General features: G+C 52.1%; 1 pseudogene; it reads right to left on the bottom strand.

The window, feature by feature from the left end:
• Positions 1 to 2,794: 2,794 nt before the first annotated feature.
• On the bottom strand, positions 2,795 to 9,164 carry LOC115248189 (ubiquitin-conjugating enzyme E2 Q2-like; annotated as a pseudogene).
• Between the last annotated feature and the right edge of the window lie 496 nt (positions 9,165 to 9,660).

Here is a 9,660-nt window from a genome sequence, read left to right as displayed (position 1 = left end):
GGAAAGTTTCCTCTCCAAAAGGACAACAAAAACCCAAACGCCCCCGTGGAGTCCAGGCAGGGCCGCGTTTGTATCCCAGCGTTGCTGTTTCCCACCGGTTGTCGTTTTCATGCCCAAATATGCGAGGAAGTGAGACGGATCACCGGCGACGTCGGCTTATTAGAATAAATTGTTAGCATTAATTCGAAGCCATCAGCTGGCTGCGGCCATTTGTCAGAGCGTGCGTGCTCAGGGCAGCGAGTGCACGTGCTGTCCCTCCACCGCTCGCGTGCATTCATCTCCGCGGGACCACGTCTGGACTCGGGCGAGACTCACATCGGACGATCAATTGGAGAAGTAATGATCTGAGCGAGATGGGCCATCTATCTTATCATCCCGCGACTCCTCATTGCCTATGGAATTGTTGTCAGGGCATCGATTTTGGCCGCCTCAAGCCAAAACTTCCGCGTGATCTCATTGTTAATAGCTCGTTTACAAAAGACGTAACGGAGAAAAGAACATATGATGTGCTTTGTTTTGGGGTTTCCTGTCCTAAAGGTTAACCTGTTAGCGTCCGCGTTGAATCAGTTGCTGCTTCAAACTTTTGAGCGAATTACGGCCAATTGAAACTTGCCATTGTGCCAATGGGCCAAATGTGACAGTGATGGAGCGGGTAAGCTCCAGCTGCAGGCAGAGGGCAGAGAGTGGGTGGAGTTAAATTAGCAGTGACAAATCACAGCTCAGTTCACTCCAACAGGGTCAAGCAAGAGGCAACTTTAAGACAACGTGTAAAAGGTGATTTTTGGTTGCGGGTCGCATTACATATCCCATCGTTACGCACGTGCACAGACGGTCTAGTCAAGGATGTAATCACACCTGAGATGGTGTGTCAGAGAGGGAACACCCTCAACCTCCAGTTGCTCCTCTGGTGACAGGCAACAGTGCTTCAGGTCCTCGGTTGTTTCCGTAGGAACGTTAAAAAACCCCAAAAAGAATGTGGGAGCCTTCAGACGAGATGATCATCAAAATGGATCTCACAGCCTCTCTGACAGCCTCACTCGGAGTTTGACTCTGAAACGGTGCAGAAACAATCGGCCCCCATCGGCCATTAATTAACCCTTTCTGATTTTGAGCGCGGCCCGCCGTGACCAGAGCGACACAGGTCTCGATGTGGCCGGCAGTGTCATCGGACCAGAGTCGAGCTGGGCGCCGTGCCGGAGCCACCGCTGGATGGTGAGGCCCTGCTTTTCCACAGTGCTACACACATACGGGAACAAAAGAGGCAAGTATCTTCTCACCGGTGAGGAGGACGTCAATAGCAGGATTTTCCTGGTAGCTAATGCTCTATAAATCATTGATTTAAATTCAATAGAAATGGCCGACATTCAGGAAAGGAGCGGGTATCCAACACGATGCGAGGACCCCGCTCACAACACACCCACAGAGACGGATTGCTGGCAAATCTCAGCATGAATAAACACATTTACAAAAATGACAGGAACACAAAATCTGTTCACCCCATTTATCATCAACACCAGCCGGTCCAGCAGCTGCACCCTGAGGACGCAGCTAGAAAACCAACACGCAGACTTCAGCCTTCCGCCACGTCCAGTTTCAATGACCACAAACTGTTGTCTCGTATGCCCACACGATGTCATTTCCTGCATTTTTTCTACAATAGATGAAGTTATTTACTCCGAGTCAACAAAGAAATAGTTCATTGAAGGTTAAAATGGTCTCCTTGGACAATCGCCAATATTTGATCCGATGCCGCCATCTAGTGGCAAAAACGACAAACGCAGCCATATAAATCGACCGCAGGTCAAAGGTCCTGAAGGGACTTAAAACGATCCAGCTCGGGTTAGATCTTTTCAAACACCAGAGCATTTCTTGAAGAAAAAAAAAAGCCAGTGAAAGACAATGGGATATTTCATAAAATTCTTTATTCATAAACTTGATGCAAGTTTACAAATTATTTAACATGGTGAAAAACACCCTTGCAATGGGGGGATGAAACCAAAAGCATGCTAACGGTGCATAACTTTATAACACGGCCACTGCAGTTAATGAACCAAGGTTAAGACCCAAAATGTCACCAGTCACCAGCAGAGATGTTCGGTTAGTCAGACCACAAAAGAAGCTGTTCACCATTTCCCAAAGGGGTTTTTTTTAGTTCATTGTGGGCTTTCGATTATTCTGATGGCACAAAAATCTATACTGTGACTTTCTTGGGTTGTCCAGACAAGCTTGGCAACACACAGGCTGGGGAATTAAAATATCCTGCGCATTCTGGAAGTCCAAAGTTTCTTAAAAGCCATCCAGCTTAAACGCGGCGTTCCCTCAGTAGCATGGAGACCTGCTGCCATAGCGACACGCAACACGCCGCACACTCCTCGCCGGGCGGAGGCCGACACGAGCGTTCTCCAGGCAGACGGTTGACGATCTGTCTCGGAGGCTTTCAGACATTCCTACTGGTTAAACTCGGACCATTTAAAAATGGCGTCTGGGGGGGAGGGAGGGGGGGAAAAAAAAGATTCCATCTTCCAGGATGGGGTTCTGAAGCAAGCCTTGTGGAGTGTGCTATGTATTCCTGAGTTTGCTTCTCCAGAGATGAGCAGATCCACTGGACAATGTGACCGGAATGACGTGATATCCGCGTGACCGATGGCGCCGTGGACGGCGAGGCGGCCCCCGGGGGGGGTGAACGCCGCAGCTCCAGCCCGGCGGCGGCTCGCGTTGCGTGATGAGGTTAATATCGCTGAGAAGAATCGGGGAATGATTGTGTGAAGTGGCGGGACTGAGCTTTCTATGCTGGTTTTTTTTTTTTTTTTTTAGAAGAAGAAGAAGAAGAATCTTAAAACGACGCGAGGAACCACACAACAGAACAGCCACAACGAACATCAATTTGCTCCACAGTTTTCTGCATATTATTCACATTACATCGAAATCCGAGCGTGCTCGTGCGCGCGGCGGAGCCGCCGGCGCCGACCAGAGGTGTTGGTGGGAAGAGCCGGGTCGAACCCTGGGTTCAAGCCCGCGGATTAAAACCATCAGACTCCGGTTGATTGGACCCGGGGCGGGAAGCAGGAAGGTAGAGAGTTAAGACTATTGCTGTGAGTTTGAAACCCGCGGCTGGCGCGTGCGGGCCGCCACGGGGCGAGGGAAAGGTCAGAGGTCAGCCAGACTCTTCCAACTGTAGGAAAAGCGAAGGGCTCAGGATGGGAACCAGCTCCAAGGACCGAGCGAGTCCAGTGAAGCTGCTGAGCCCGGCGGTTCTGCAGGAGAGGGAAAGCGGCGCCGCTGCATAGCCTGACTGAGGTTGGTCTGGTTCGCCGAGGTCAAGTATGAAAAAGCAAACCTCCGGAACGCCAACAGACGCCTGCGCCGCCCCGCTAGCTAAAGAGATGCCACCCAATCGAAGGAATGTTAGCGTCAATGCCGCCAATAACGCGAGAACCCCCCCCCCCTCCCAAAAAAGCCCAGCAGTAGTCGTTAAGCTTACATTAGAAAACGGAGCGCCGTTTCCTCCCGAGAGAATATGTGAAGCAACTTTACCCGACTCCCGCGGCGCCCCAGCGGATGTCGTGACCCTTCCCAGCCAGAGACCCGCACAAGGTTACATCATAAACAAATCCTTTTGCAGAAATACAAATGTACATGTTTACAGGTGGAGTTAAAACCGACTAGTTACAGGGTGATAAAATCCCTCCGCGCTCTGGCCGCTGCTGGTTCCTGTGTGGCCCCGCTGACCCCCTGCTGGTTGGGATTGTGACGCCGAGCCCCCGAATTTAGAGCTCGGCCGGATGCGGGAAAAAAAAGTCTTCGTCCTCCTCGGTGCGTCCAGCCTTCAGCGAGATAAGTGAGCGAGCCGGCCTCGGCGGCGTGTTATTCCAGAGGCGGGATGAGACGTGAGCGCAACGTACACGGGCCGTTCCGGAGCGAGAGAGAGAGAGAGAGACATAGAGAGAGAGAGAGAGAGAGAGGAGGTTCTTCCCACCGCTGGCAATTTAATGTTCTTCCCAGCTACAAACATGTTATGAGGGAATGTTCTTAGATCCGGCCCGCGTCCGGCGGGATGTGATATTTAGTCCAAAGTCTTCCTGGAGTGTGGGACAAGGTCACGATGGAGAAGACTGACGGTACCAGATTGATGTCCAGGGAGATAAATATCTGACGCAGGGACACGCTCGCGAGGAGCCGACGCGGAGAACAAAATGATCCGGGTGTTTTAAAAAAAGAGATCAGTCTCAAGGGGGGGGGAGGGGAGGGGGGGGGGGGGGGGGGGGGGGGGGGGGCAATGGCATGTGGTCCCAGTACAGGAAAGGCAAGAACCTGGTTTAGCCGTCCTCCTTAGGGGGTGTGTACCATCCTACGGGGAGAAACAAGGAAACAACGTCAGCAAAGACTCGCCGCACCAGCGGTTCCTCTCCGGGGGGGGGTTACGGAACAACTCTGTGGCCCCCGACCCCATTTTCTGTCCTCATCCGCCTGCTCAGGGATGCTGCTCGGCCTCCCTCCCTTTAAGGCTCTAATGTACAGCCAGTTCCAGCATCCTATCGATCTCAGATCGGGTCGGAGGTCCCGTTGGCGCCGGCGTGATTGTTGAAAATAAAAGGGTCAGACGGGCGCACGTGGAGGTTAAAGTGATGCCCATCTATACGGCTGATTAGCCATTTAGCTTGGATTATTATACTTTTTCATCTATTTTCTATTCTTATTTCAATTGTTTTGGATTATATACTCATTATTATTGTTCTTTCTCTATCTTTAACTTCCTGAATGTCTCTTCCTCTGTGTTTTTGCTGCTGTTGCGCCGTAAATTTCCCCGTTGTGGGACAAATAAAGGAAATCTGAATCCCGTTTGCTGAACAGGACTCACCGTTCTTCTCGTGGATCTGGACCAGGGATTTGTAGGACTGCTGTGCTCTGGCCAGATTGTACTGGTTCTGCGTGGGGGGAAGAAGACAACTGGTGAATTCAGGCTGGAGAGCGGGTTCACACCGGTCCCGGTGCTGCTTCATGACCAGCAGGTGGTCCCGTTCAGGTCCAAACGGATGTGATCCGGGTTACCGTCACACCTGAGACCTGAGAGTCCCGTCGTACTCCGGCGAGCAACTCGCCATCTAACGTCTCAGGTTTGAGTTCTACGTGTCTGAAATGTCACCGGAGGATCCAAAGCAACTCCCAAAACGGCCCATCGGGTTGCGTAATGAGGGGCGGGGCGGATGTGGCGAGCAGGGTCGGGCGCTATTACAGCAAAGCTGTCGCCGGGGCTATTTTAGAACGTAATTGCCGTCATTTTAAGCAAACAGTGCGCGCTTCCTGCCAATTCAGATGACTAAAAACTGGTTTTTCGAGAGACTCTTTTGCATTTTCAGGTTTTTTCTGGCGGAGGCGTGAAGCTAAGCTCAACTGGTGCTACTGCAGGTGGAAACTGAACGTGCCACGACCTCTCCAGACACGTTTGTCTCACGGACTCGGGGGCACCGACCATTGAATGTGTGCATTCAAAGGCCTGTTTATGGCGTAGCGCCATGCTAACACCAGCCATTGTTAGCAGACAAAGATAACGAACAGGAAAGATATTTTACTGTCCGACACCAAAGGCACCAGAAGGTTCTGAGACGGGGCTCGAGAGCGGCGTCGGGCGGAGCGGCGCCTCCCCGGTCGCGTGACGCCGCCGTCATTTGGTGCGTCAAACGGATGAAGAAGCTGCTCAAAACAAGACGGCTTCATTTCTTTGTCACTACGGCGTCAATATTGATTCTTATCATTACTTTTTTGAAGAGGTGCTGATAGCGGCTCTGCTGGCATCAGCCGGACCTGAAGAGGCTCCACACTGGCAGCTTTGGATCATGTCTGAGGGTCCCAAATGTCCCCACTTACTTTATTGGCTCCGAACTGGACTCTTGCTTTTCCTTTGACTAAAGTGGCGTTGATCTGCATGATGACAGACTCGATGGAATAGGCACTGCTCCAACCCTGAATCCAGGAGTCAAACAGCAGCGGCAGGTCACAAATCTGCATTTTCCGCCATATTTGCTGTCTTTAAACGAGCTCAGGCGTACCTGTTTGGTAAGAAGTTCCATGCAGAGGGCTCCTCCGCCCAGAACGTACCTGGAAAAGGAGAAACTTTAACCAAAATAAACGACGCTTTGTTTCCTAACCTGACTGGTTTTCGAGGGTCTCGAGATGGGAAATGGCGCGAGGCGGTGAGCGAGGTCGGTGAACTCACCCTCCGGAGAGCACAGGCGAGACCACCCGCACAAACGGGGGGTCGAAGGGGAAATTATCCTGGAAGCGGCAGAAAGGGGTCAGCCCGCATGGCAGAAACTCACGGCTAAACGCGGCGTTTCCCGCTCTACTCACTTTGTAGGAGAAGTTTAGCAGGATGTAATCCATCCCTTCTCTCCTTCAGGACCTGCAGGTCAGTGTGCAGGGGGCTGTCTGGATCCACCCTTTGGGTCAGAGAAGCGCACGTTGTTGTGGATGTTCCGAGGAAAAGACGACGTAAAAAACCCCACTTACGTCCTTAATTTGACGTGCCACTCGTAGAGGCTGTCGTTCACCAGCTCCACCGAGTAGATACCTGCAGCGGAAAGGCAACGGACTGCACTTGAACGCACCACGCCACCACTTCTGCTCTGCATCAGCTGACCGCCAGCACCCCCCCCCCCCGCGCACGCGAGCGAGCTTAGAGGGCGCCGTCGGTCTGAAGGTCCTACCTGTCTTGTAACTCTGAGACCTGTAGATCTCTCTGAGCTCCTTCATCAGGCGGTCGGAGGCCTGGACCGATCCCGACACGGCGCCCTGCAACATTCCCAAGTGGACAACAAGATTCCGTCATTTACAGGGAATTTGGAACTCCTCCGGGGTTGAAAGGTGCCGAGCACAGCCGAGTCTTTGTGAGGCCCGTCGGGGTCGTTGGTTCCCCTCACCCCCTCCCTTCAGAACCACTCACGTTCAGGTGGTCTTGTCTCTGGTTCTTGCGGATCTTCTCCAGAATGGCCAAATTCTCCTTCTCGATGCCGTCGTCTTCGGACTTCTTCCCGTCCACGGGCTCCTCTTCTTTCATCTCATAGTGGTCCAAGTCCTCGATGTCCTGGGAATATTCACAGGGTTGACGGCACCCAAAAGAACAGTTCGGCTCGGAATGGGTGTGAGGAATGAGGAAAATTCTACCTCGCCCATCTCCTCTTCCTCCTCTTTCAGATGTGACCTCCTCTGTTCCATGCTGCGCACACACACACACACACAAAGGAATAAAGACCAGATTAGCTAGTGTGTGTTGATTCATTCCCATTCAACAGGAAATGTAACCGAACTGGTTCCGGGAACCAATCCGACTACATTACAGGTGCGTGGCTGCATAAATTGGGCCCCTTTGGAGAGAGTGGCGAGAACAGCGCCGCGCTGCACGGCTCATTATCAGGCGAACGTGTGCGCCTGAAGGTCCAGTCGCTGGTTTATCAGTAACTGGACCGCGGCTTTCCGACCACCGAGTTCTCGTTAAACTCGGTGAATCGTGGCAGCTTCCTGCTCCGCAGGTGATCCTGGCAGATCTGGATTTCTAAAACTGGGAAAGCGGAAAAACCGCTGACAGTTGGAAGGCGGACAAGCGGCCAATTTAAAGCTGAGAGACTTGAAGCTCGTGGATTAAACGAAGCAGGCTGAGCGGGATCCCCTTTACCCCTGGTGGGCCTGTTCCACGCCACCCACCGCCGTTACTAACGTGTTGCACCTGCGGACTTGCCTTCCTGTCCTGTCCTACGGGTCCTGCAGGGAGCGGCTGGTCCAGCATCCACATCTGGATGTTGGGGAAGGTTATACAGCCGACACAGGTCGCAAATGAGTTTCTTCAACTGCTGCAGAAGCTGAGAGCGACAGTTAAGAGGGAAGAAGGGTTGAAAAGACAACAATGCAACGGCAGCTGTGCACATGCGCGCGTTTTCATTTCCCATTCCCATCTCATTTCCCGCGTACGCGCCGACGTTTACGCTCCAAAAATGCTACTTTAAGAGAATCCGGCCACGCGCAGCGGCCCCGGCAGCCCCCGTCGGAGCCGTGACCCCCCGACGAGGGCTGCCGGGGCAAACGGTGCACATGTTCTGACATCGAGACTGGGCCCGGTCCGTTTGGATCGCTGCCCTCGCGCCGCGGCTGGAACACGTCCACAGTTTTCTGCACCGGAGACAAAACGTCCAGAGCAGCAAAACCATCACACAACTGTTCCAGAAGAATTCCTTCAGCACTCGGTGGCCTGTTGGGATTTATCATCCCTCAGCTACAGCACAAATTTGGCTTTGTTTTTGAGGGCATTTCCACACACACACACACACACACACATATAATCACACACACACACAGGAGCCCAGGCTAGTATTTTAATGGCATGCTTGCCAAGAGCGACAGTAAGCATTATGGTTAGGAATAGTGTATAAAAATAGTGAAGGTATATGATGGGATCCATAGATGAGCAGTGCAAAGTTACCAGAGTGCTGCCTTTCCTCACATCGTCCAACCGCTCCAAAACTTGCGCCAAGCTCGGATCGTCAGAGTCCACAAACCAAATCGGCGGGGTAGATGGATACGATTCCTAAAGGCAACAATGGCAGAGTGATAAATCGGCACTAGTGACACACGAATGCGTGTCGCCAGGTTAAAACCACAGTAAATGTGTGGGCTCGCCACGTTAGCATTCTGTGCGCAGCCAATGCTAATGCTAATGTTCGTTATAAATACCCGTTTATGTTGACTCGACAAAGCACAAGCACCACCTTTAAATGCAAATACCACTACTGATTTATATAGGACCGCAGAAACTCCACTGAATAGCAGAAAATATTACAGTTGTGGAATTAGCCTGCTATGGGCTAACATTAGCATCTGGTGAAATTTAAAAAGGCGATTGTCTCCTCACCGTTATGTTACAGTGGATAATTAATAGTTTCTCTCCAGTTACATTAAATTGGCAACTCAATTCGTCGGGCTTCCAGTCAATGATCCTGAAACGTTCGTGATTTGGATCAAAAATGGACTCCAAAAACTTCAGTTCGGCCTTCAGCCCCGACACAGACATCTTCCACGCATCTCCGGCTGGGCCGCTGGGGAGTGGGAGAAGTCGGGACTTAGCTTTAAGCTAGCTGAAGCCACCGCGCAATTTTTCCACAACAACCCCCACTGCGTGCGCGCAGCAGCGATCTGACAGGCAAACCAGGTAGATATACCTGGGTGCCGACTGAAAACTATTGAGACCGTCCTATCAAAATGTCAGGGCAACCGGGGATATTTGCTGATGAGCCAGCTAAGTTTAGCTGGCTTTCGTTAGCGTCTGACAACAGCGCAGCAGTTAGCAGGACGCTAGTTAGCGAGCTAGCGGGCTAGTCCGTTCTTGTCTTTCCGTCTATTGTTGTTCCTGCCTGTGATCACAACAAGTTTAAGGCGGTGGTGGTAATCCGTGATCTCCTCCTCACAGTCTCATCGGACGGTCCCTTGTGTGTTACTGAGTCGGGGAATAATCACACCATCTCCACCCCGTGAACTTGTATCCCGCTGCAGGGATAGTGTTTTTCATCCCGGTGTACAAGTGCAGTTGGCCTCTTGTGGGGTTTAAAGATGGCGTCGCGCGAGCTCTCCGTTCCCGCAGACTCCCAGAATTCAGCGCGCCGGCGCTTCATTCAG

This window comes from Takifugu rubripes, unplaced genomic scaffold (assembly GCF_901000725.2).
Source record: "Takifugu rubripes unplaced genomic scaffold, fTakRub1.2, whole genome shotgun sequence".
Classification (NCBI taxonomy): Eukaryota; Metazoa; Chordata; class Actinopteri; order Tetraodontiformes; family Tetraodontidae; genus Takifugu; species Takifugu rubripes.
Note: the sequence above shows the minus strand (reverse complement) of the source record. Positions and strands in the feature narration are given on the sequence as shown.